The sequence below is a fragment of the Pan troglodytes genome, chromosome 12, assembly GCF_028858775.2.
Source record: "Pan troglodytes isolate AG18354 chromosome 12, NHGRI_mPanTro3-v2.0_pri, whole genome shotgun sequence".
Classification (NCBI taxonomy): domain Eukaryota; kingdom Metazoa; phylum Chordata; class Mammalia; order Primates; family Hominidae; genus Pan; species Pan troglodytes.
This window is the reverse complement of record NC_072410.2, coordinates 24,658,717-24,685,091: the sequence shown is the minus strand read 5'-3', so window position 1 is coordinate 24,685,091 and position 26,375 is coordinate 24,658,717. Positions and strand designations below refer to the sequence as shown.

The window sequence follows — 26,375 nt, the reverse complement described above, 5'->3', positions numbered from 1 at the left end:
CCCGGCACTTTGGGAGGCCGAGGTGGGTAGATCACGAGGTCAGGAGTTCAAGACCAGCCTGGCCAAGATGGTGAAACCCCATCTCTACTAAAAATACAAAAATTAGTCGGGTGTGGTGGCTGGCATGTGCCTGTAATCCCAGCTTCTCGGGAGGCTGAGGCAAGGAATGGCTTGAACCTGGGAGGCGGAGGTTGCAGTGAGCCGAGATCACGCCATTGCACTCCAGCCTGGGCAACAGAGCAAGACTCCGTCTCAAAAAAAAAAAAAAAAAAAAAAAAGAACTTGGGCCGGGTGCGGTGGCTCATGCCTGTAATGTCAGCACTTTGAGAGGCCAAGGCAGGCGGATCACCTGAGGTCAGGAGTTCGAGGCTAGCCTGACCAACATGGAGAAACCCTGTCTCTACTAAAAATACAAAAAATTAGCTGGGCGTTGGGGCACATCCCTGTAATCCCAGCTACTTGGGAGGCTGAGGCAGGAGAATCCCTTGAACCTGGGAGGTGGAGGTTGCGGTGAGCTGAGATCACGCCATTGCACTCCAGCCTGGGCAGCAAGAAAGAAATTCCGTCTCAAACAACAACAACAACAACAACAACAACAACAACAAAAAGAACTTGGCCTCCTGATGAAATAGGCCCACCTGTTTCAAATCCCCACATATAGGTGTTGAGCCAGTCTCTTAGATGCCGAGCCTCAGTCCCCTCCTTCTCTCAGGCTGTGAAGGTGAACTGTGATGTGCAGAGCTGCAGCATGTTCTGCTGTGCACCAAGGAGGGTTCCACAGTCATAGAGGCATAGTCATGACTGATGTGAAAGGGCCAACGCACGTGACCTCCTGCCCCTGTCCGTCCACATCTCACTTGGTAAAACCACAGCCCTGGTTCTGGCCACTTCTCAGCACAGTGGCCTGTGGCTGGAGAAGAACACATGACATGTTGATGAGTCTGTAAATTCATGACCACAGAGCTCCAGTGAGCCATTGGGAGTGCTTGGCACTCAGAGTGTTTCCCTGTGGTCCTAGACTGGGGAGCGGCCCCTGGATTTTAAAGAGCTCTGGACCCAGTGGTGCAGGTGGGGAGACCTGGCCCCTGGAGGCTGACCCAGTGCAGGTGCAGCCCCACCTGGGGTTCCCCTGATTGGACTCCTGCCTCAGGAGGGGCATGAGACTCACTTGGCGCTGCTTCTGAGCTCTAAGTCCTTGCTCCTTAGTGGTCTGTCCCTTCCCTCCGCAGGGAGGCATGGCCCGCTGGGCTTTGGCCCCTGCAAGGAGGCCTGGTGGGGCCTTTCGCCTTCTCAGCCAGGCACTGAAGGAGCAGGAAGGGGAAGCATGATACCAGGACCACAGGAAGAAGTGGTGCTGAGTTGGGTGGTCGCTTCCTTGGTGTGACCTCTGGTTAGACGTGGTTCAGGGCCATGTTGCAGGAGGAGCTGGAAGACATTTCTTTTTTTCTTTTTTGTTTTGTTTTTTGAGACGGAGTCTTGCTCTGTTGCCCAGACTGGAGTGTAGTGGCGCGACCTCGGCTCACTGCAAGCTCCGCCTCCCGGGTTTAAGCTGTTCTCCTGCCTCAGCCTCCCGAGCAGCTGGGACTGCAGGCACACACCACCACGCCCAGCTAATTTTTGTATTTTTAGTAGAGACAGGGTTTTACCATGTTGGCCAGGCTGATCTTGAACTCCTGACCTGGTGATCCACCCACCTTGGCCTCCCAAAGTACTGGGATTACATGCGTGAGCCACTGCACCCAGCCACTGGAAGACATTTCTAAAGAAACCATCACCATCCTTCTCTGAATAGGTTTCAGTGTGGTTTTATGTTTGTTGCAACCTTGTTGGCCTGTAGTCAGAAACCAGAATGGTTTGGCCCAAGCTTTTGATTTGAGATCACACTAAAATAGTTTTAGCTGAGGGTGTTGGAGGTGCCTCCTGTGTATATGAGTGTGCGTGTATGTGGTGTGCCTGTGCGTGCATGCATGTGTGTGTCTGTGGCTTCACTGTAGATGGCCGTTGTGAATGATGTCCTGACCTGAGTCAGTAACACTGTTGAGTTACTTCACAGTCATTCCACACAGGAGAAAAGGATGAATGACCCTGTTGGGTTAAAAAATTGAGCTTTGAAAAGCTTTTCTCCCTTTGTACTTGGCAATCTCGCAAAGCTATCAGGAGAGAATGTGGAATTAAAATATATAGCAGGTGGGAGTATGGTTTTTTAACTTACACTTAAGGTTTCTGTGATATCTCATCATATGTGGAATATTTCTGTTAGACCATCTGAGAATTTTAAGCTCTGGTGGATGGAAGTAAGGTTGCTTTTGAACAGAAGTCTGCCATGCCGCTGCTTCTCAGAGGCTGCAGCCTCAGGTTGAGCGCTCAGGAACCAAGGTCAACGCTCAGTGTGTGTTTGCCAAGTAGACTGTGTAGATTTGAAGTGCTTAGACTGGCTGTCTGTAAGCTTTTAAAATTCTTCATTTAATAATCTATAAATGTCGAAGCCTCCCAAGACGTTGCTGGCCCTGTTAGTAAGTTTGCCGCAGCCCCCTAGCCGCCAGGAGTGCCCGAGAACCCCTATTGGGGCTGAAGTCACAGACAGCACCGTGGAGTTCGGGACTGTAGCTCTGAAATTCTGCCACAGGCCAAGCAAACTGCCAGGGATGTGTGGTCTGGGGTGAGGACTGATTGAAGAAGTAACAATCTTGGATGACTTTGAAAAGCTCTGGGAGTTGCCATTGACTGTGATGTTGATGCTGGGAGTGTGCTGGAGGGCCACCTGTCCTTGTCCCTCTTTTTGTGCCCCACAAGGAGGGTGTAGGAATCAAGAGTTTCAGCTGGGCATTGGTCTGCTCCAACAAGGCCTCTTTTTGATCTCCCATGTGACTCCATTTTCTCGTTCTCTCCTGTGGCTGGGCCTATTTCTGCCTGCCGTGGAGCAGAAGTATGGTCCACATGGGTGGAGACCTACAGGGGCCAAGGAGGGCTGGGCCTTGAAAGTGATGAGCTTGAGTCCCTGTTGGGGTCTGGGGTTGGGGGAAGGGCACAAGGTACACAGCTGGGCTTGACCCAGCCCTGCTCCTGGGAGTTCCCTCAGAGAGTGCCCAGAGCAGAAGAGTCTGTGCTGTGAGCACACCCACGGCAGCGTGCACAGACTCGAGTCCCCCAGCAGATTCTCTTGGCTGCCCTGGATGGAGATAGGGTGAAACTCTGCTGGGGAGAGCACAGTCCAGTGGAGAAGCCAATCTGATGTGGACAGATGAGCTCTGTGGCAAGTGTCCAAGGAACCAGGCTGGTGGTGCAGATGTCTGTCCCCTTCTGCTGAAGTGCTCTCTCCGTCATGCAGCTGTTCTTCATGTGTCCTCTGTCCTCTGGAAGATGACTTCCTGAGGGAGAGGCCACAGCACATATGTCTGTGTCCCCTCCCCTAGCCCCAGCCCAGGGCTCACTGAGGGTCTGTGGTGGGTCTTCAAATCTGTGCATCCTCAGTAGGAAGCATCTGCAGAAAGGAGGAGTGAGGTTTGAGAACCTGATATTCTCCTCTTACAGAAGAGGGCACTGGGGCCCAGAAAGGGCAGTGACTTGCCCAGAGTCTTGCAGCTTAGCTGGGGCATGGCTGGCTGTGGAGTCCAGCCTCCAGGCCTCCCTCTCCATGAGGTGCTCTTTCCTGCTGCCCTGAGCTGCACTTCTGCTTGCCACAGTGTGGGAGTGCCCTAGGCAGGAGAAAGGAGTGTATTGTAGGTGCAGTGTAGAGTGAGGAGGGCAGTGTGGGTGCAGTGAAGAGTGAGGAGGGCAGTGCGGGTGCAGTGGAGAGTGAGGAGGGCAGTGCGGGTGCAGTGGAGAGTGAGGAGGGCAGTGTGGGTACAGTGAAGAGTGTGGAGGGCAGTGTGGGTGCAGTGGAGAGTGAGGAGGGCAGTGTGGGTGGAGTGGAGAGTGTGGCGGGTAGTGCGGGTGCAGTGAAGAGTGTGGAGGGCAGTGTGGGTGCAGTGGAGAGTGAGGAGGGCAGTGTGGGTGCAGTGGAGAGTGAGGAGGGCAGTGTGGGTGGAGTGGAGAGAGTGGAGGGTAGTGTGGGTGCAGTGGAGAGTGTGGAGGGCAGTGTGGGTGCAGTGTAGAGTGTGGCGGGTAGTGTGGGTGGAGTGGAGAGTGTGGCGGGTAGTGCGGGTGGAGTGGAGAGTGAGGAGGGCAGTGTGGGTGGAGTGGAGAGTGAGGAGGGCAGTGTGAGGACAGTGGAGAGTGAGGAGGGCAGTGTGGGTGGAGTGGAGAGTGAGGAGGGCAGTGTGAGGACAGTGGAGAGTGAGGAGGGCAGTGGAGAGTGTTGAGGGCAGTGTGAGGACAGTGGAGAGTGAGGAGGACAGTGTGGGGACAGTGGAGAGTGTTGAGGGCAGTGTGGGTGCAGTTGAGAGTGTGGAGGGCAGTGTAGGTGCAGTGTAGAGGGGCTGACACCGTGTGGTGGGCCACCTGCTTCCCCTCCTTACTCTGGGCACTGGCCATGATGGGTTACAATGTGGTCAGGGCCTCTCGGGAGGTGCCACTCAGTGAGTGACCTCACCCGGGCCAGATGGTGACCATAAGCCGGTTGCTACCTCTGGAGTCTTGGTGGGTGGGCGGATGGCACCCAGGGTCACACAGCATTAAAAAGTGGATCCAGGCCTTTAGTATCTTGATTTTCCACTTCACCAGGTGATTGCATGAAAACATGTTGGAAAGGTAATACATGCGATTGGGGAAGATAAGTTTATTTACTGTGGGACATTTTCATAACTTCTGTTTGAGGGCATTACATATCTCACATAATTACATGCTATGAAGGTATTACCTTTGGTCTCATTCAAAAATTACAAAGTGATATATCGAGAAGAATCACCTCTCCCACTTTGCCTTCCAGTTCGTCTCCCCAGAGGCAAGCAGTTTGCCCAGCATTTTTGTGAGCCCTTCAGGGGCAGTCTGCCATATACAGACACGGACGTTTTCATACCCTCTTTCTTCTGAAGTGTGCATTCGTTTGAGAAGCTTGTTTGGAAAGCTGTGTATGCAGGTTGTGAAGTCACTTTTGGTTTTGATTTCAGCCTCCCATTCTTTCCCTTTCTGCATTTGTGGTATCTAATATCACCTTGACAGCCTCAAGAGCGGCCTGTGTGTGTGGGTTTTGGTGTCCATGGTGCAGTGGGCGAGGGCCACCCGCAGCCTTCCCAGTGCTTGGTGAGGCCCAAGAGTGGATTTTGTTTTTTGAAGCAGGATTCTTACACAAAAGGACATCTCTGAAGTAGTTGGGGTTGGGAGCTTGCTTTTTGCTCTATTGTGTTGTCTTCTCTATAATGTGGAATATCTTAAAGATCCAGTTCCACCTGTGCTACGAAGAGCCCTGGGTGGGATGAGCCCACACTGGCACCACATGGCCGCTCACCCCACAGGCATTATGGGGAGAGCCAGAGCAGGTGAATGGCCTGCCCGGGGCCTCCTGCTTGGTGAGTGACAGACAAGACCCAAACCAGGCTTCTGGCCCTAGCCCTGGGCCTTTGTTGTACCTTGATGCCCTGGGAGGCAGCAGACCCATCTCACCTGGGTGCCATCACCCTGACATTTGGCAGCCTCTCTTTGCAGATTGCCATCAGCATCAGCCTAAGTGAGGTGCAGGAATTTCATAGTTACAGGTTGGTGTTTTTTTAAAAAATTCTATTTCATGGATAAAAACATCTTCAAATAAGTTTTCTTATGCACCAAACCCATCTGGGGCCCTGGGGGATACAAAAGTTATTTTTAATTAATCACTTAATAAAAGCTTATTTGGGGCTCCTGCCGTGGCTCAGCTTTGTTAAAGATGAAGAGTTAAAGATGACTTAGGCCCTTCTCCTAAGGAGCTACAGGAGACAAGGGTGTACACTGTATCAGAAGTTTTTTTTCTTTGTGGCAACAGAAAGGGCCATGTCACAATAAGCAGAGGGTATTTATTTCTGTCTGGAAGTGGGTGAAACTTCACAGGGAAATTGCTGTTTAAATTGGTCATGTAGCATGAGTACAAATTGTCAAGCAGACAAGAACAGGAGGGGCACTCTTAAGTGGGGCGGACAGCTGAGCAAAGGCATAGAGAGGGCACTTGCTGTCGGGAGCAGCTTGTGAGTGTGGTACTTAGGAAGCTTGGGAGACAGAGGAGGGCCATGAGATCCATCCTGGGTGTAACTTCATGCTGCATTCTGTGTGTGCCGAGAGCCACAGAGGGGATTTAAGCCAGGGAGTTATTAGCCCATTAGATTTACAAATTAAGAGAGACCTCTAAAACCCCATGGGCGGTGTTTCAAGTTCTGAGGTCATCTTTCTTTCTCAGCTATTTAAATTTGTCTCTTGACCAACCAGGATGACAGATGAGGTAGGAGAGGGAGCATAAGCCTTGGAGGAAAGCAAAACTATGGGTAACACAGAAGGAGTCAGAATATAGTGCAAAATACATTTAATCTGGCTGAAATTACTTGTAAAATTTAGCAGGACATTGAACATTTACAGATACTTTGTTTTTTTGCTTTAGGCGTCAGTATTACATTGCATGACCAACAATGGTTGTAGTCTCCTGCTGTTTGCTGGGGCATGCTGGGCTGTGTGGGCAGGGTTGGGGTTCAGCCACCCTCTCCCTTCTACCTGCTTTTCTCACCTGGGGTGGGGGCTTTGGGAGGAGGGGAGCAGTACTACCCATAGTGGGCAGGGATGGGCCTCTGGGGCAGGGGGGGGCCTGTGTGTCCATCTTGCCTGCCAGTAATTTTAAATAACAGTGTGGAATGCTGTTATAGTTGTTTTTATTTTAAATTTTTTTCCACAAACGCACTATCTTCTCATTTTTTTTATCAAAGCTAATCTACAAATGTTTAATCCACCCACAGGTAATCCAGATTTGATGCAGAATTTTACTGAAATCAACTCCAAATAGCTTTGTGGTAACAAGTCTTTGCAATGTGATTTTGCCTATGTTTTTCTCCTTAATGAGTCAGACTTGCCACATGAAGTTTTTACCATCCCAAAACTTTTTGAAGAATTTAATTAGAATGGGTACATAGGATAATGAAGATTCACATTGTAGAAACTTTTAAAATTTGAGTTTCGATTGTTCCTGGAATTTTAATTTCTCTTATTTGGTGCTAGGTGATTCCCAGTTTTAGGGCCAGGTGTTGCCAGGACACACAAGCCAGTGCTAGTTTGACTAAGCTTTAGGGTTATATATTAAAGTAATGCCTGGCTGGATGCCCAGTCAAACTAAGACATGCTAAGCTCCACATTTGAGCAGTAATGGCCCTGTTTGCTGTCCCTCAGGAGGGTTCACACCCAGGAGCTCAGAGCAGGGACTTTCTCCTCCAGGGTGGGCCCCTCGCTCTGGGGAAGAGCTGTCCTCCACCAAGCCCCCTTTAGGTATCTGGTCTCCAGCCACAGTCAGGGAGGCTCTCAGCTGGGGTGCTGGGACCCAGCCCTGGGGTGTGTGTGGGGAGGAGCCCTGCTTGGGGGAGGGGTGGCGCTCCTGGAGACCTCTCCTGGCTCAGAGGGGAGTGATGGGCATTCTGAAGCGTGTCCAGCAGGGCCCACCTCCCTCTGCGCTCATGGTTTCCACAGTGGTTTGCCTCATTCACCATCACCTGAGAATGGCCAAGATAGCCTTGCCTCCCTTCCTGTCTTCCAGAAATTCTCATGGGGCCCTCCAGCCCGTTCTCTTCCTGGCCTGTGACGATAGCGGGTTAAGTTTGTACTTTTAACATATAATTAACCTTCTTCAAGGCCTTGTTTGCCGTTATAAGTGTTCCCTGTTCTCTGGGTACTCACAGCCCCTTCCTTGCTGTCCTTGATCCAGCGGCATGGCCTGAGTGCCTCCATCCCCCTGTTTCTGGATGGCTAGAAGAGCCTCTGGGGTATCTGATTGTCAGATGGGCTTAGCAGGAGTGGTAGTAGTAATAGTGGCAAATACTTAAGTAGCATTTTTGTGCACTGGGCACATTTAGAGGGATTAAGTCATCTGATTCTTGGAGTAACCCCATGAAGTAGATGATTCTGTAACACCCATTTCAGGAGCAGGAGACTGAGGAGCAGAAGGTGAAATGAGTTCTCCCTGGGGACGTGTAGCCTGGCGGGTGAGCGGCAGCTGGGGTTGGAGCCCGGATGGTCTGGCTCTGGGGCCATGCACAGCATGCTGTGTGCAGCTCCCCCGCCGTCCCGTCTCCCTGAGCTGCCTGCTTCAGGCACGCTTCTTGGCTCTTTGTCCTGAATGGTGTGGTGGTACAGCTTGGTCTTCCTGCCTGGTGGGGAAACCATGGCCATGGGAGTCCTAGTACTGAGCGAGTGACTGTTCCTGACCCGTTTCCAGATTCTAGGGGCAGCTTTACAGCCTTTCTCCGAGATACTTGGACACCGTGTTACCAGACCACAGCCTAACAACAGAGGATGAACCAGAGCCTCAATGTCGGCGAGTCTTGGGCCATTTTGGCTGTTGATTGCCTCTCTCCTGCCCTGTATCTCCAGGAACTGTCAACGTTGGTCTTGTAGGAACTGCTCTCTCTTTGTGAGTGAACAAGACCATGACTGTCTCAGTCCCTCCGTTAGTGACTGTCCTTGTTCAACCCAGAGTCCAGGAGTCTGATGAACAGAGGCTTTCTCCCTCTATCTCACCCTGCCTTTTACCTCTCCCTGCCCTGTGTGGGTCTTGCCCAGGAGACAGCGGTTGGATGAGGGAGGAGAGGCTAAGGGCCCCTCTAATGTGGACAGCCTGGGCCCTGCTGTGGGAAGAGAGCCACATGGCATGGATTGGAAATGGAGAGGGCAGAATTTGAGTCAGGAGGACCACCAGCAGCCGTGCTAGCTCTTGAGGCCTCGGTCTTCTGGCCTTTAAAATGGGACTGGAGTGGGAGGTGGATTCAGTGCGAGTGCAGTCCCTGCGGCCTACAACCTTCTGTTATTGGGCGGTGCTGGTCTCCAAACTCCAGGTCTATTTTGTAGCCTATTGAGGAACTGCCTCTGATCTCCCTAAAATAGGATGTGCTATTTTGGACACTGCCGTAGGTGGGAGGGATGTGTGTTTAAAGCTAAAATAGAGCACACTTTAATTTGCGGGTGTTTCCTTTTTCTTTCTCAGCCACACTGTGTTTAAGTCACAGTGTCCTCCCTCCCACCCAGGAGCACAGCCTCAGGCAGGCCCTGCTCTTGGTGGAGGCCTCGTCATGACTGATGAGGGAGGTGGCCACCAGAGAGGAGGATTCCTGTCACTTGGGACCAGGACTCCTCCAAGTCCTGGGAGCTTTTACAAGGCTCTGTTCCTGGATGGCTTCTCTGCCGATCTGAGGTCCAGGGTGTGAGAAGCTGAGCCAGCCTTGCAGTCCAGCTGAGTGCCTCTCCACCAGACCTGCGCTGCTGTTAGAGTCAAGGAGAGGCAGGGCTGTGGGGGTAGGGGTGGCAGAGCACACCCCTGATCCCTAGTTAGTGGAGTTAACTCTGGGCACGCCCTCCCCCGACTTTCTTTGCAACAAATCATGGTGATCTCTTTTGACCTTTTTGATGGTTACCAGTGTGGCTGTGAAGAGGGTCCCTGCCCCAGCTGGGGAGAATAGGGTGAATGGGAGTAGGAAGGTTGAGGGGGTGAGGGTAGAAGGGTGTGATGGATTTCCGAGAAGGTTGCAGGTATGTGTCTGTCCCATTCTGTCCTGACTTACTCTGCATTCAGTTCTAGCTGAGCATGAATGCAGCCCGCACCCATGACTTTCTGTGGTGGTGCTATTTTTCTGTTTTTTGAAAAGAAAGAGGTCCAGTTTTTTTGTAGATTGTTAGGACTTAACTGGAAATAATTGTGTAAGTCTTCAGGCATCTTTCGAAGATGGCAGGCTAGAGATAGCTACTCCAACTTGAATGCCTAGCAGTCACCTAGAAGACTTGTTCAATGCAGATACTGGGCCCTACCCACAGGGAGTCAGCCTTCATAGGTCGGGCGCTTCCTCCCGGCTCCTGGGTGGTACTGCTACTGCCAGTTCACAGACCACACTTCCAGTTGCCCTAGAGTGCTTGTTCCTGTTCCACTCCCCACTCAAGATATTATTCGCTGATTTTTATCACCTTCCCCAAACTAGGCTACTTATTTTGGTGCTAATTGGTGGCACTTCTAATTTTAGGAGTGTGGGGAGGTGCTCCTGTCCCCATTTGGCTGCAGTGGTGCTGATGGGGGGTATCTGCTGTGCCTTGGGTGGGAACTTCTCCTGTGTGTGCTTCGTGAGATATCCCGAGGCTACCCTACTTTGATGAGTTGAGCAAGGTGTCTTAGAAGCCAGGCGCTGACTGCTCTATCATAATTAGAAGCCAGTTAGCGATAAATACATAGTCAGTGGCATCTCTGCATGGGGATGGCTGGTTTGAAGCAGCTTGCTCCAGCCATGGGAAACAGAGTTTTGACCCTACTATTTATGAACTGACAGTGTGGGCTGCATCAGGATCTTTCCAGGTATGCCAGGAGGCACAGAACCCACGTTTAACCTGCAGCCCACAGTTTCTGTGACACAGAAAGTGTGGTCAGGTGCTGGGAAATCATTGTCTCATAGATAAAACATCTGACACGCACCAGCTTTTCTGAAACAAATAATGGTTGCAAATGGAATTCGGGGTACACAGGATAGCAACAGATTTCTTCCTGTCCTTGAAGAAAACTGTCTCCTTTGTCCCTGTTTGACCAACTTCGATTGAGCTGGAGCCCTTTGTGCCTGGCCCTGGGCTGTCCCTTCCGTCAGGGTCTCTGTCTGGTACAGGGGTCAGCTCTCCCTTGGGCTGTGCACTTATCTAAAACTGCCTCCCAGACACCTAGTTTGTGACTTCCTAGAAAGCCTGAGACAGGAAGCTATTTTCTTAAGGCTTTAGAAACTGCCCCCAAACAGCGCAGAATGGCAGGGTCCTGCCCCCAGGGAGTGCTGCTTGAGGTCTGTTTCCTGCAGTCAGGGCTTCCAGCCAGCTTGCTGTCCTTGCCAGCACCTCCTCTGCTGCCCGCTAGACACGGAGCCTCTGGCTGACACCCTCCCTGCCAGCCCCAGAGGCCTGCCTTCTCAGCCTCTGCTGAAACTAAAGCTTTTTTCTGTTTCTGTAGGGCATTGGGTGGAGCCTTGCCAGGGGCTCCTGGTTCTGACTGTCTTGGGTGGGTGGGGAACTCAGCCCTGAGAGGTTGGCTCACTGAGCATTTACCATATGCTGGGCATTGGGCCAGATGTCTGTCTAGGATCAGTTTATTAATCCCCAGCTACCTGATGAGGTAATTATTATTCATTTCCATTTTGCAGAGGAGGGAAGGGATGCTCAGAGAGAGGTGGAGTGACTTACCAGATTTTTATCTGGTGCCCTATCATATGCTCTCATGACACAGAGCAGCTTTTTGCTGTAGAAAGGACTGTCGTCATTTTACCTGTGTTAGGAATATCATCACTGACTGTGGTTCCCCTGCACTGACATTCTGGGCATCAAGGGCTGAGTCTGGGCTCTTTCTCCTATGGGTGTCTGTCCTCTCACTTGGCCCCAGGCCTTGGTGACCCTCTGTGCACTGAAGGAGTAAATGACTGAGGTGGCCAGCTAGCTCCTGTGCATTTGCACACATGGTCCCTCACTCCTGGCCCCCATCCCTTGCCAGGCAGAATGTGCCCATCTCCAGTCCCTTGCATTGCTAGCAGCCTCAGACTGGAGAGCACTGAATCTTCCACTAGCCTGTCTTCTTGCCAGCTGCAGCCCCAGGGCGCGTGTGTCCGTCTCCGCAGCCAAACTCCCCCTGTGCTGGCCTGTGGAGGGTGAGTGGGGGGCAGGGCATCGCACACTCTGGACCCTTCCAGCCCCAGGAAGGAGTTGTGGTGCTGCACGTGCTCCATTCTCACATGCTTCTCAGGCTGCAGGCTGTGCATTACCAGTGTGCAGTTTAGGAAACTGAGGCCCAAAGAGAGCAAAGCAGCACCTGGGGACTGACCTTGAGTTACACAGGTGTGCTTCAAGTTCTTCTGCTAGTTACCTTTCAGTGCCAACACTGGGGAGGGGGTGTCCTAACAAAACATAATTTAATCAGAGCACTGTGAACTGTTCCTGCATCTGACACGTCCATCTCAAGGTGGAGGGTGTCACCACCTGCTGCCCATTGTAATCCCTCACCCCACAGAGAGGCCAGGAAGTGAACAGGAGACTTGGAGGAATGTGGACCTGGTGTGATCCTGTGTGGAGCAAGGATGTCTTCCTCTGAAAATTCCCTGGGGGGAAAGAAATGGCACACATTTCCTATACCAGTGGGGGCTTGGTCCCTTGGCACGCATAAATCGGCCACTCTTGGCAGCCAGAACCCTCGCTCCTCCAGTTTTATTCTGGTTGCCTGTGGCTCTTGGATAATCCTGTGGTCTCTTCGGGGTGCTGGTTTCTTTAGGGAGCTGCATTTGGCTTAAGGCTGGCGTATGTTTTAGCTATCTGAAGTGGTTTTAGATATAAAGATTCAGTGACAGAATTCTCTGTATAAAATGATTATATCACATTGAGCCTCAGTAACAGATTAATGGGGAAGGAAGGATTTATTATGTTTCCAAGTGATCCAATGTGAGCAAGCAGGCTTTGTACCAGGGGAGAATTCTAAGTGCTTGTCCTCCCTGTGGAATTGTGTTTTGCAGAATCCCAGGAAGACAGGGAGGCTGTGACAGCCTGTAAATGTGTTGCTCACCTGGCCTTGAGTGTCAGCTAGCTTGCTGATCTTCAGGGTGCTCCCTGTCCACGCACCACCTCTGGCTGGGCTTTCCGTTCTCTAGTGAAAGGTTTTCTCAGCAGCACCTTTGCCTCTCCTTCTCCCTTCATTACGAGTTTGCCATGTTGGAGTTGGATTGTTTGATGTCTTGTCCTGGCTTAACAACTCAACACTGTGTACTTTAAAAGCTCCAAGTTTAGGCTCACACCTGTAATCCCAGTTTTTTGGGAAGCTGCAGTGGGAGGATCACTTGAAGCAAGGAGTTTGAGACCAGTTTAGTTGACAGAGTAAGATCCTGTCTCTAAAATAAATATAATTTTTTAAACTTGAAATTTAAGCAGAAGCCACGTTAAAGTGGCACAGCAGGTGATGTGAGGGACCCTATTGGGCCACCTTGCTGTAAAAGGTTTTCTGTATCCTGCTTTTTTCTCTTTGCCTTTACACCTGTGGTTCCCACATTATTGGGCTGAGACTCTGGAGATCTGTGTAAAATCCCATCCTAGAGGGACAGCAGGTTAAATCACTTTTCCTGTCTTGGCCAGCTGTGGTTTAGCTTATTGGCACCAGTCAGAGCAGGGCCTCAAGGGATGTTAGGATTGGTTGCACCTGGTTCAGAATATGGGGCCCTGCAAGGAGGGCAGTCTGAAGAAGAGTGGGATTAAAAACGAAAGCAGCCAACAGAAAGGTGGGCACTTAGAGGCAGGTGCAACTGGCTGTCCTGGAAAGCAGAGAGGGGCAACTGTGGGCCTCTGTGCAATGGCCCCTCCACTTGTCACACCTGCCAGAATGGAGGTGTCTCCCCAGTGGGCCTGTCACAGGGAGGCCAGCGACCAGCCAGTCAGTGCTGACAGTAGGCAAGTGTGGTTGACATCCAGGGATGAGCCTCTGAACAACCCTGGGATGTGATGCAAAAAGATATATGTGTACTCTTGCATTTAAGAGAAATGCAAAGCTTTTGATCTAAGCTTACACTTGAAAAAATTATACTTACATTGCTTTTTTGAAAATAAGTGAAAGCATAATAGAGGTTGAACACCCCTGATCTGAAAATCCAAAATTTGAAGTACTTCCAAACCTGACACTTTTTTAGCACTGACATGACCTTCAGAGGAAATGCTTATTGGAGCATTTTGGATTTCAGATTTTTGGATTAGGTATGCTGAATCTGTAAGTATATAATGCAAATATTTCAAAATCTTTAAAAAATTCCAAACCCTAACCACTTCTGGTGTCAAGCATTTCAGATAAGGGATACTCAACCTGTGCTAATAATGATTTTGGCATGTACTCTATAATAATAAAATGTTTATTAGGCAGTCCTTTATGTGAAAAATGATAGGAATAACAATACAGTGAATCGCAACTCAGCTTTAGACATTTTCATGACCAATACACTTGAAACTACATATGCCTTCCCACCTTCTCTCTAGGTTACCATTACCCCAAATTTGCTTTTCATTTTTTCCATTCATCGAATTCTTTGTGTTTTGTGACCCAGTCAGTCCTACTAGTTTTCGTGCTAGGAGACAGGAAGCAAGCATTGCTTAGTTTCACTCTTGTGATGCTTGTGGTCAGAAACAGGTATTTCTTGAAACTGGGCTTGTGGCTGCAGGGCTTCCCCAGGCGGGGCAGAGATGGTCAAGTGCAAGGTGGGGCTGCTGTGGGGCCAAGTCCTGATGGATCATGTTCCCCCCCCGGTCTTGTCTTTCTAATGTCTTGCTGCATGTGGGATCTGTCGCCACTGCCAGTGGGAAGGGCAGGCTAGTCTGTGTCCATCTTTGTTGCAGAGTTGGCTTCCTTCAGGCAGGTTCACCCTACACTGAACATCCCTGTGGTCCATGCCTCAAACACCTCATCATTAGTATTACTTCTGAGCCCTGCCTAAACATAGCAGCGTGGTCCAGCTCTCAGTCCTTTCTCTTCCTGGCCCTACCCCACCTTCCTGCTGGCTACTCTGCTCCCATGGATGGTTGAGAAGGAGACCCTCTTCTGTGTGGCTAGCCAAGGTTGCACATTGGCTGTACCCAACAGATGGACTGCATCTGTAGTCAGTCTAGTGAAGTCCGGTCTTCCTCTCCACCCTCTTGCCTGAGCCTCCACCTTTGCATAAAGAAGCTCCTGCACCCCCATCCCTCCTTGCAGATGCCCCTGCCCACACCCCATCTCTTCACGTAACCGAAAGATGGCTGGTTCTCCCAGAAGAGCCAGAGGCCTCTAAATGGAGTGAGGTCCTTTCTCTGCATGTCCTGTCTCTCTCCAGAGGTGGGCTTGGAATCTCTTTCGCTTTGACCGGTGACTACCATCCCCTCCACTCCTGTCCCTCCCCTGCATCACTCCATGTTACCCCTGGCCCCAGAGGTCTCTGAGGTCCCATCACCTTCTGATGACTCTGTCTGCAGGGATGAGTCTGTTGTTACTGAGCCGCTAGCCTTCAGCTTCCTCTCCCATGGTCATTCCCGAGGCTGCCCACTCCCCCTAGTTGCCCACAAGCCTTATGAACTCCCATCTCCGTTCCTCCTGTGTGGCCTGTTCTGGTTCCCTCTCCTCCCTGTCAGGCTCACTGTATCTTTGTTTCCCATGATCCTGCAGTCAGGGAAGACCAAGCCCCAGTTACTTTCCTGATGAGCTCAAAGTCCAGAATGCAGTCACGTGACTGGGGTGGGAAACCATGCACAGGGCCCTGAGAGGGTGTGAGGGATTCGAGGCAGCCTGTGGAAGGAGAGCCCTTCCAGCTGAGAGGAATTCAGCCCCAGAGAGGCACTAAACAACCCAAGGATGGTACAGTTCCCCAGTTATTAAAATTTTGCATACTTACTGTAAAGGGTTTAGTAAAACATAGTCTAGAGGAAGAAAACCAGAAAAGCATGATGTGTCCATCTCCCAGTGCTTAACATTTTTATACGTGTTCTTTTCCTCTCTCCCACTCTGCGTGAGTGCTTCTATGTCTTTATATTGGTAGATCTTACTTAGAATCTGACTTTTTCGCTTGTCAAGTTGTCATAAAACTGATTTCCATTTCAAATGTCTATATGGTATTTCACATATGACGGAGCCATTATTTACCATTTCCCTGACAGGCTTGTAGGCTGCTATTTAATCTTTCAATTTATGGTATAAAATCCTTTATGGTACAGGTAATGCTGCAGTGAGCATCCTTGTCTGAGATCCCACCAAGAGTAGTGGCTTCAGTCTTCCAATCAGTGGCTTTTCTCTCACTTGGCTGGCCTCTTGAAGCGAACAGAGTGTGTGTGTGTCCTGGTAGCTGAGTAAACTCCAGCTCCGCACATCTGCTTGGCGGGGCGGTTGGGATCTAAATGAGTGTGACCTCAGCTTTTGTGGTAATGGAGACCATCCTGATCATGCAGGGTCCTTGCTGCTTGCAGGCCCGTGGCTGCTGAAGAGCTGAAGAAATGTTACTTCTTTGTAAGAAATATTTTAGACTGAAATAAAAACCTGTTATAATCATGCGGTCTGGTTGCAGCGTGAAATATGCACAGTCTAAGGTTCACAGTCTAAGATTCAGGTGAAAAGGCAGGATGCCAAATCTTGTGTACTTGCTGATCTTATCTGTGTAGAATATCCAAGTCAGAACTGATTTTAGTTAAGGTATCTGTGGGGGGTGGGGTTTCCCTCTCTATATTTTCCAAGCCTGCAGTAAGAGAACTATGGCAATCATCTTTCTTTTTAACATATCCAGCTTACTGCCCTAGGTTGGCCACAGTCAGATTTCTTGAAAGCCCCTAGGGCTGGGCGCAGGTGTCTGGTTGTCCCTCCGAGGCTCAGGGCTCACTCTCGCTTCAGGAACACTAATGCAACTCTTCTGGTGGTGAGAACCCAGCTGAGAGTTCCTTTATTTTGTTGATTTCAGGGTGTAGGTATTTAAATATTTGCAAGTATTTTGATTTTTAAATGAGATGTGTGGGAACTTTTTTGATTCATCACCCTTGGAATGGTTACAGAGTTTTGTTTTTATAATACAAAACTTTCTTGAGGTGAATCTGTGACTGAGAAAATAGACATCTATTTGAAATATCTTGTCTAAAGTACTAAAATATTGCTGGTTGCTAACCGCTTAAATTGAGTATTTTTCTTCATAAACATTAAGTTTTATTGAAAGAGTTGCTGTGATTTCCAGACACTCTTCTTTACTGCTTGTTAAAATAAGGGGAGGGGGCCTCCAGATGAAAAGGTTAAACTAGAGTCAGGCCTGCTTGAAAGTTTTGAGTCAGGACCTTCAGTGGGAGATTTGCCAGAGTCCCACACAGTAGGGCACAGGCTACTGCTTCCTTGGGTCTCTGGGAAGAGGTTTCTCCTCTCTATAATGGAAAGTTGGATTTCTAGCTTTTTTTCTGGATACTTCATGGGGTACTGTAATTGTGTTGACTGATTGATGCTCTTTCCTGGAGTCTCACTCATTAATTGGGCCCATTTCTATGGAAGGCACAAATATTGTAATGTAAGAATCAGATATATGCTGGTGATGCTGTATGAAGCAGCAGAGCTGCTGTGAACTCTCTGGGGTCCCAAAAGTCTAGGAAGTTAGGAAAATCCTCCTCCTTGTCTAGGCCTGTGCTTCCCTGTCCTCTCTGTTTGCTTTGCTTCCTCTGTCTTTCTCCTTTCCTTGCTCTTGGTTATCTTCTGAAAGATGAGACTTCACTTTTCCACACCTTCCTGACCCTCCCTGTCCCCAAAGCAGCGATGCATCTGAAATGGCCTAAAAAGGCGTGGAACCCCAGGGGTTCCTGTTCTGGCAGAAGTTCCTCAGTTGCCCACAGGGCCTGAGGTCTGGGGTGAGGAACACCTGGTTCAGATCAAAGAGCTTTTAGGGTGTGGGGCTGGATTTTTGCATACAGGTTACATCAGAAGGAGTCCAGGAGTAAAATTAATTCTTAGAAGGCCAGATTACATAAAAGGCAAGGCAGAGAGGGGTCTACAAACACTAACCGCCTCTTGGGTGTCTGATGGTACTCCTCTCATGGCCTCAGCCTGGAGGGAGCTGATGTGGGAGGAATCTGTGGGCCCTGACCTGGAATGCTGCACAGTGGCCTCTGCCAGTGACAGGGGTGGGCAAGGCTGAGTCTAGAAGCAAATGCCAGCCCACAAATGTGCAGTGATTGGCGCCTACAGAGGCCAGGGATAGCTAAGTACTGTGGAGATGTAAAATGTGGCTTACCATCCTTGCTCTTAAAAGAAAAAAGGGGAAAAAAGCAAAGACTAGTTGATTCAGAGCTAAGGTTGCTTCTTAAATAAACTTTTAAATTTTAGAATAGTTTTAGATATACAGAAAAGTTGCAAAGAGTGCCTGAAGTTCTCCCATATGATACCTCCTGCCAGGCTGTTGTTAACATGTTAATCACCATGGTACATTGTAGTGTGTTAATTGTAACCAAAATTGATACATTATTCACCAAATTCCATGTTTTATTCACATTTCCCTAGTTTTTAACCTAATTGTCTTTTTCTGTTCTGGGATTCTATCCAGGATACCATGTTATGTGTATTTGTCATATCTCCCTAGGCTTCTTGTGGTTGTGAGTTTCTCAGAATTTCCTTGTTTTTGATGACCTCAACAGTGTTTAGAGACAGAATCAATTTTTATTTTATCTTATTTATTTATTTTTTTGAGACAAGGTCTTGCTATGTTGCCTACACTGGTCTCAAACTCTTGGGCTCAAGCAATTAGCCTGCCTTAGCCTCCCAAAGTGCTGGGTTTCAGGCGTGAGCCACCATGCCTGGCCTGTCTTATTTATTTAGTCATTTATATCAATATGGACTCATGGTTTTTTTGTTGTTGTTGTTGTTTGGGTTATAATTGTCAAAGTTGAGTCAAATATAGAGACAATTCTCTGTTTTATTTGGGAAGCAAGAATTGCAGTTCTGGGCATATACACAGACTGGATGGTCTTCCGTATGTCTGAAGAACAAAGAAGGTTGGAGGTTTTATAAAAAGCAGAAATGTTACCCATTGTTTTGAGAGACAGTTCATTGGTACTAGTAATGTTTCGAGGAGCTGGCAAGCTCTGATTGGTGAGTGTAAAACTATTCTTAGACTCACAGCAGCTTGTTTCAGTAGCTATTAGATAAAACTGGTTTCAGGTCACAATAGGCAGTTTCAGCAGCTGGACTTGCGGAGAATTACCTTCCTGTGGCAGTGTTACGTGCCCAGGGTGCTCTGTCCCTGCTTGGCTTCTTGATTCTGTTTTAGTTGGATATGACAGGAATAACCCAATCCATATGATCAACTTTTATGTAATCCAGTACTAGGGTATTCATTGTGTTGCTCAGATTGTTCCAGCTTTGGCCACTGGGGGCTCTTTCAGTTAGCTCGTGTTCCTCTGACATACCTCCGTTATTGTGGGTTGTTTGATTTTTGAGTACTTCCTTATTGGCACTGCAAGATACTCCAGGCTCATCTTGTGTATCTCCTGTCCTAGCCCTAGAATCACCCATTTCTCCACAGAACCCTCATCCCTTTTATTGGAGTGTAGTCTTAGAAATCAAGATATGGGTGCCAAGTGGCTAAAGTTATTGTAATCTCAATTTATGTGTACTCAGCTGAGCAAAAGCAAAGCATCCAAATGGCAGTGGCAGCAAGAACTACCTGAGGATTTCTCTCCATTTGCCAGTTCTGTGTTTCCTTCTTGGGCTTTACCCACACAGTTTTCTAGTTGCAGACCTGTTGTGCACCTCATTCGGAGTTCTGTACCCGAAATTGTCTCTGTCACGGTGATGTCTTTATGCACAGGCACTCACTCTGAAGTCACTCACCCTCTCACCAGCTCATGGTGGAGATGCAGTAAAAAGATCTTGAATGAATGAGTTCTGCTAGTTCCTCTCTGAGTCCTGTAGTGGCTCTAGGTCAAAAGCAGTAAAACCTAACCAGAGGAAAAAACCAGAGGGGAAAATATTTTGGACACACGAGAAGCTATGTAGACAGGAAGCAAGTGGGAGCTCCTTGGAGAGGGGAATTGCTTGAGACTGAAGTTCAGGGAAAGGACCAGGAGACTGGGTTGGTACTGGTTCCTGCGGGCTGGAGGGGGTGGGGTAGGGAGTGTTGTGAAAGCTTCAAGCACAGAGGACTGAATGGAAGCCTCACAATGCAACCTAAGGACTTTGGATTCTTGCTTTTGAGTACATGCACTGTGTGTGTGTGTGTGTGTGTGTGTGTGTGTGTGTGTGTAAATGGTGTAGTTTGTTGGGTGTCAGCCTTACTAGGAGGCTGGTTTGGAGCCTGTTGCCTTAGCTCTGTGGGGTGATGATGGGAATAGTGAAAAAGAGGGTGACAAAAGCAGAGAGTCTCAAAGAGGGGACAGAACTCAGTGACTGACCAGTTTGGTTGATGGTTGGAAAGAGGTGTCAGATACATCTGAGCTCCCAAGAATGGTGGTACCTGGAAGGGAGAGAAATCAGGAGGAGCCAGTTCTGAAGGGAATGTGGTCTTGGGTCTCAGTGGATACCAGGAATTCAGGGGCGGGTGACTGGGTAACTTGGAAATACAGGACTGGGCCTTAGGAGTGTCATTAGGGCCAGGCCAAGAGGGGTTTTGGCATCATCTCCTGGATGGCCTTAGTGGATAAAACTGACAAGGCTGCAGAGTGGAGGGATATGCCAACACCCAGCCCTGGCTTGAACCTGTCCCTGTCCCTTGATGTTGGGAAGCAGAGATTCCCTGTCATGTCAGATGACTCAGAGGGGCCCTGGGATGCTGAGGCACCAAGTGGGGGCTGTCATTTACACACCGTCTGTCGATAACATTGGTACCAAGCAGTATAGGGTCTTTTTATCTTGGAGATTCTGAACCTCTGTGATGGACCCCTGAGGTCCCCTCTACTATGACAGTCCCATTCTGAGGGGAAATTTGGCCTTAATGCTTCCTCTTTGGCATAGCAAACTCTGCTTCCTCTTCTTCTGGAGAGGGTGCACAGAAATGTTTTCTCTAGTCTGTAACTATGGAGAGGTAATTTGTTTCTGGGAGGGAGACGAAGTAGGGCACCTTTAACTATTTGATCTGAGTTTTTGTCCTTGAATCACGTGGAATTACACATAGGGTTTATATACCCCCCCACCCCCCACCCTATGCAGCTGCAAGATTCTATCTGCCTTTTCTTCTCCTTCCATATGGGATTGACATCCCTGTAGGATCCAAGTGCTTGTGGAGTGAGGAGGACAGTTTAGAAGGGCCTAGGGTGATGGAGCTAATGCAGAACTCCTTGTAACCTCTTAAGGTGTAGTGGCTGGCACTGAGGTTGGGGCTGTGACCATGGTGAGAGGTACTCCGGGTCTGGGTGTGCCTCTAAGTCTTGTAGATGGCTTGGGCATGAGGGAGGGAGGGACTGACAGGAAGCAGGAAGACTCCATGTGTTTGGCATGGCCGCTTACTTGGAGAATGGCAGTGCCATTGCTGAGATGGAGAAGACCGGGGACAGAGCAGGCTGGACACAGCAACAGCGAGCATCCCAGAAAATTGGGCATCACTTGAAGGGCTGGGTGTCTCATCCGGTTTCCTTTTTCTGAGCATGCTGCATATCACATGGGAATCTCTACAAGCAGAGGAGGAGAAGGTGGTTTCAGAAACAGCCCTTGGCCCTGGAGAAAGGCATCTTGTGTGAAGACGAAGGTGCCCTGTGGGAGGAGCTGTGTCCATCCCTCAGCGGTCTCCTCCATTGGGCCTCACAGAGGTACCTCAAGTCCCTGCACCTGTGGTATCATGGTTATATATGGAGATGGAACCCGGGGTTTCAGGTGAGGGAGTTTGACACTTCACTGGTTCATATGTGACATAATCCAGAGGTATTTGCGACCTGGTTTAGTCCTGACCCCTTTATTGTCCTCGTGGAGATACTTTCCTTCCTCTCTTGTTCTGTTTGAAACTAGGACTCCACATCTTGCCCTAGAATTGCCACCCACCTGTGTGACGCCTGGGCCTCCGAGTAGATGAGGCCAGAATCTCCAACAGTCACCTGCAGCTGGCGGGGATGGAGATCCTCTGCCTGCCTCCGGCCAAACAACAGCTTGAGTTTAATCAGTCTTTTGACTGTCATAACAAGTCATGAGGGGCTTTTGTTTGTTTTCCAAAATTATTATTTTACAACATCTGGACTCTTTCTGCTTTGAAAACAAAACGAAAACCCTTTCCAAAGAAAATAAACATTTTAATGATAGCATTTTAATTTTAAAAATTACAGTAGAAAAAAATAAAATGAGGTTACTTTTTTAAATGTTGACAGAGAAAAAAATTCAAAACCCAAACTGGGTCAGACAGACAATAGTAGGAACAACAAGTTCTGCCTATGTTGGCTTGCAGCAGAGACCCAGTTAATCAAAAACAAATTGTATTTCCAAAAAGGGGGCAGAGGAGGAGCTTTGTGCACTTCCTTAGGATTTTCACATCGTGGGTAGTAACATAGTCAGATGGCACATTTTTCTGTTTGGATTAAAGTTTCTATTTTCAGCAACCACTTCCCTGAAAGCATGCTGCTCCCTGACCCGAGGGTCTCATGAGCAGCCATCCTGGACGCAGCGCCACGTAGGGCCTGGGGAGCAGAAAGTCAGCTGAGTGCCCTGAGTCCCCATTTACACCCCCAGGCCCTCACCATTGGCTCTTCTTTTTAAAGCATTTACTCATGCTCTCGTCTGGATGATGTGGTTTCCAGGCCTCCAGCCAGGAAGAAGCCGCACGTTTCCCTTGACAGGAAACTTGAAAGCTGATTACCTTGTGGCAAGTGAGGAAGATGAGCCCATCACAGTGAATAGTGTGAAAACTGAAAAGGTGCAGCAAGCCAGGTGCGTTTAATAAGATCTGCAGTCCTGTGCATCCCAAGAGAAGGCACTTTGTACACAGTCACCTACCTGAGTCGTGTTCATTTTCGTCCCCATATCAGAGATGAGCAGACAATGGAGCGCAGGGAAATGACCCTTAGGGGCACACAGTCATGGGCAGGGTTGGATCTGTACAGCATTTTAACTGTGTTGTGATTCTCTAGTTCAGAATTGTCTTTAAAATCAGGGAAGAATATACACATGCTCCTCGACTTAACGATGGGGCTGCATCCCACAAACTCATAAGTTCAAAATATCATATGTCACAAGTGCATTTTTTTTTTGAGACAGAATCTTGCTCTGTCACCCGGGCTAGAGTACAGTGGCGCGATCTCAGCTCACTGCAGCCTCTGCCCCCTGGGCTCAAGTGATTCTCATGCCTCAGCCTCTTGAATAGCTAGGATTATAGGCATGAACCACCATGCCCAGCTAATTTTTGTATTTTCAGTAGTGATGGGGTTTCACCATATTGGCCAGGCTGATCTCGAACACTGACCTCAAGTGATCCGCACGCCTCAGCCTCCCAAACTGCTGGGATTACCGGTGTGAGCCACCGACAACTGCATTTTTTACTTCTGATGTTTTGGTCTTATGATAGGTTTTTTGGGATGTAACACCATTGTAAGTTGAGAAGCATACTGAGTGGATTTCACACCATCCTAAAGTCGAAAAATCATTGAACTCTTGTAAGTTGGGGACTGTCTGTAGTACATGATAGAAAAATTTTCTCCTAGCATGGTTTGCTTTTTATGAAATTTCTACCCAAGTTGTATCTCACTGGCCAGGAGCTGCTGCTAGAGATTTTCCTACTATAACATCTCTCTTGTCTGAAGGGGTTGGCTCTATTGATGTGCTACCCGTGGGAGGGCCAATGCATTAGGCCTTTACTCATTCCTGTCTTACTCATAGAATTGATCCTGCTTTCAGCTGGCTAGGAGGAGATCTCAAAGGGGTGAGAGAGCGGGGCTCTAGAGACCTGGGAGCCCTTTAGGGATGACTGGATTGGTGTGATCATGAAGGCGAGCACACTCAGGTCCCAGGGGGAGGTGAAAGCAGGAGCCGGCTCTAGAAAGGGTGCCCATGGGGCCTGTACAGGAAGCATAACTCTTGGACTGTCTGGTATCAGTTTGATATCTGAAGGACTCACTGGGAAAACAGAGCCTAGCCAGGACTCCTGTCCAGAGTGATAGCAGCTATGGTTTGCCAAGTACTGACTTTGGATCTTGCAGGCTATTGAGAATTCCCATTTAATAGACAAGGAGCCTGGGGCTGGAGGGGTCCTGGAGTCCAGTTCAGTTCTGCAACACCTCCTACATGACAGAGCCAGCATTGGAGCCAGTGTCTCTGTTTTCTCCCCTGATATTATGGGCAATGGTTTTATCCTGGAGCTTCAGCCTGAAAGACCCTCCACCAGCTGCCCATCAGGTGGACGTGGTTGGCTGGTGGCGTCACATTTCCTCCTTAATTTGGATTCTGAGAACAGTCTTCTGTCCTTGAAGATTGGACAACACTTGGGGACTTCCAAGAACATGTTGGTGACTCCCTTTGCCCCTATGCTGGGTTCCCTGAGCCCTGTGTTTTTTGGAAAGGGTGAGCCCTTTTTTTGGATGTTGGTTGTGAGTGGGAACTGAGCCCCTTACGTGTCCAGGGAGCTACTTCGAGGGAGATGTGGCTTGTCTGCCTACCCTGACTTCCTGGTGACTGATGATCACACACCTCTCATGATACTAAGTTTTCCTCTTATTTTCAGCTTATTTACTAATCAGGATATATGTCTGGGTGACTGTTATTTTTCTATTTCTATTTTTTTTTTTTTTTTTTTTTGAGACAGGGTTTCCCTCTGTCATCCATGCTGCAGCCTCAACCTCCCAGGCTCGAGATCCACTCACTTCAGCCTCCCAAGTAGCTGGGACTACAGGTGTGCACCTCCACGCCTGGCTAATTTTTGTATTTTTTTGTAGAGACAGGGTTTCGCTATGTTGCCCAGGCTGGTCTTAAACTTATGAGCTCAAGCAATCTGCCTGCCTTGGCTTCCCAAAGTGCTGGGATTACAGCCTCAGCCCCAAAATAATGTCTTTTTAAAAGCACGGTTTAATTCTATCTGGGGAGGCAGAACTCTACATGGAGTGTAGAGTTCATATTCACCAGGTTAATGCCAGCTTCCCTAACATGGGATATTAAGCAGGAAGGAACTTTGAGTATAACGTTTTGTTGATTAAGAATAAAGAAATTAAGATTAAATTTTATTGGGATTCACTTCTGGAATGGTGGTGTTAGGGGCTGTGTGGACTTGTTGCTCAGTGAAACAATAACTGATAAAAATTATTTTAAGAAAACAACCAAACTTGGAAATTTGCCGTATGTCCTAAGGGCATACAGCAAATGAAGAAACATTTATTCAAGAAAATCTGCTAGATCTCAGTAAGAATAGCAGATGTCTGTGGCACTTGAGCCAGAACCTGCTCCTTCCTTCTCTTTTCCCATCCGCTGCCCAGCTCAGCATGAGAGAAGCTATCAAGAGTGACCAAGAAGACTGGGTTCCCTTTCCCCTAAGTTCCCATCAAGGGCTATGGTATCTCCCCAGGAGGGCAGGCTATCAGCATCCCCCTACCTCCAGCAAGGCTGCATGTTGCAGAGGCTAAATTCCAGGAGAATGTGGCTAGCCCCTACTCATAGGGCAGAGGTTCTACCTGAGGCTGAGAATAATGGGTCCCCAGTTGCCCTTTGTCAGTCCAGCTAGTTTGTAGGGCAGAGGTTCCATCCTTGGAGAATCAAGCCAAGAAGAGCAAAGGCTACTGCCCCCATCCAGCACCCTGTTCATAAAGTGGAAGTGTCACTCCGAGAGAAGTGGGACACAGTCTGTGCGCCCAGCTCTAGAACAGTGACTCCAACATTTTCCCAAGTAGGAGAGGTAGGCTATAATAACAGAAAGCTGTGAAGCTCTCTGAAAGATACTGACTTTGTTTATAAAAGTGTAGGGAAAGTTCAAGCCTAAGGGTGTTCTAAAAAAAAAAAAAATGGAGAGTTTGGTGGTAATTAATAAGAGGCCGATAAGCAATAGGCAAAAGCTTGGGCCAGAGACCAGGAAAGAGACAGTAAAGAGTGTCTGGGGTCAGAACAAACCTCAAACGCTGACATCAAAAACTATCCCTGTGAAAGGTCTCCACTTAATTAGATAAAATGTAGAACAATTTATGCCCTAGGCAGTTGTCAAAAACAATAGAGCAATCAGGCAGCAATTAGTGGGGTCTAACAGCTGGGTATGAAAACACCAGAGGCAGACAGCTTAACAAAGAGATTAGGGAAGATACAGACAGCCCTGATAAAATGATTGTCATCCCAGAGAGAATGTGTGTTCACTCAAGGCTGTGCCCCCATGAGGAGCAAAATCAGAGGTTGGGTGGGGAGGGGAATATACTTCACCACAGGAGTCCAGCAAAGTCATTGAAAAAATAAGCAAACAAAAACAAGCCCTGGGATAGAGGGGCTTGTAGTATCCAGAGTTGCTACAGTATCTTAGCTAAGATGTCATTTTCAACACAAAATTATAAGATATGCAAAGAAATAATGACAGAAAAATGGGTATGACAGAAAAAAAGCAGGCAACAGAATCTGCCTGGGAGAGGACACAGATGTTGGGCTTAACAAAGACTTTAAAACTGCTATTATATTTGTTCCACTGGTCTACCTGTCTATTTTTATACCAGTACCTTACTGGTGCCCAGAAATAAATTTATACATTTGTAGCCAACTTATTTTTGACAAAGATGCCAAGAACAGGCAATGGGGAAAGGACAGTGTTGTCAGTGAAGAGTCAAACTCTGTAAAATATTTGAAGAGATTTATTCTGAGCCAAATATGAGTGACCAGCCCC

At 48.6% G+C, this 26,375-nt stretch overlaps 1 protein-coding gene across 22 annotated transcripts in view; it reads left to right on the top strand.

Annotated features, from left to right (window-relative positions):
* INPP4A (inositol polyphosphate-4-phosphatase type I A) overlaps positions 1-26,375 on the top strand; it is a 146,485-nt gene that overhangs the window by 24,362 nt on the left and 95,748 nt on the right. The gene's annotated exons all lie outside the window — the stretch shown is intronic.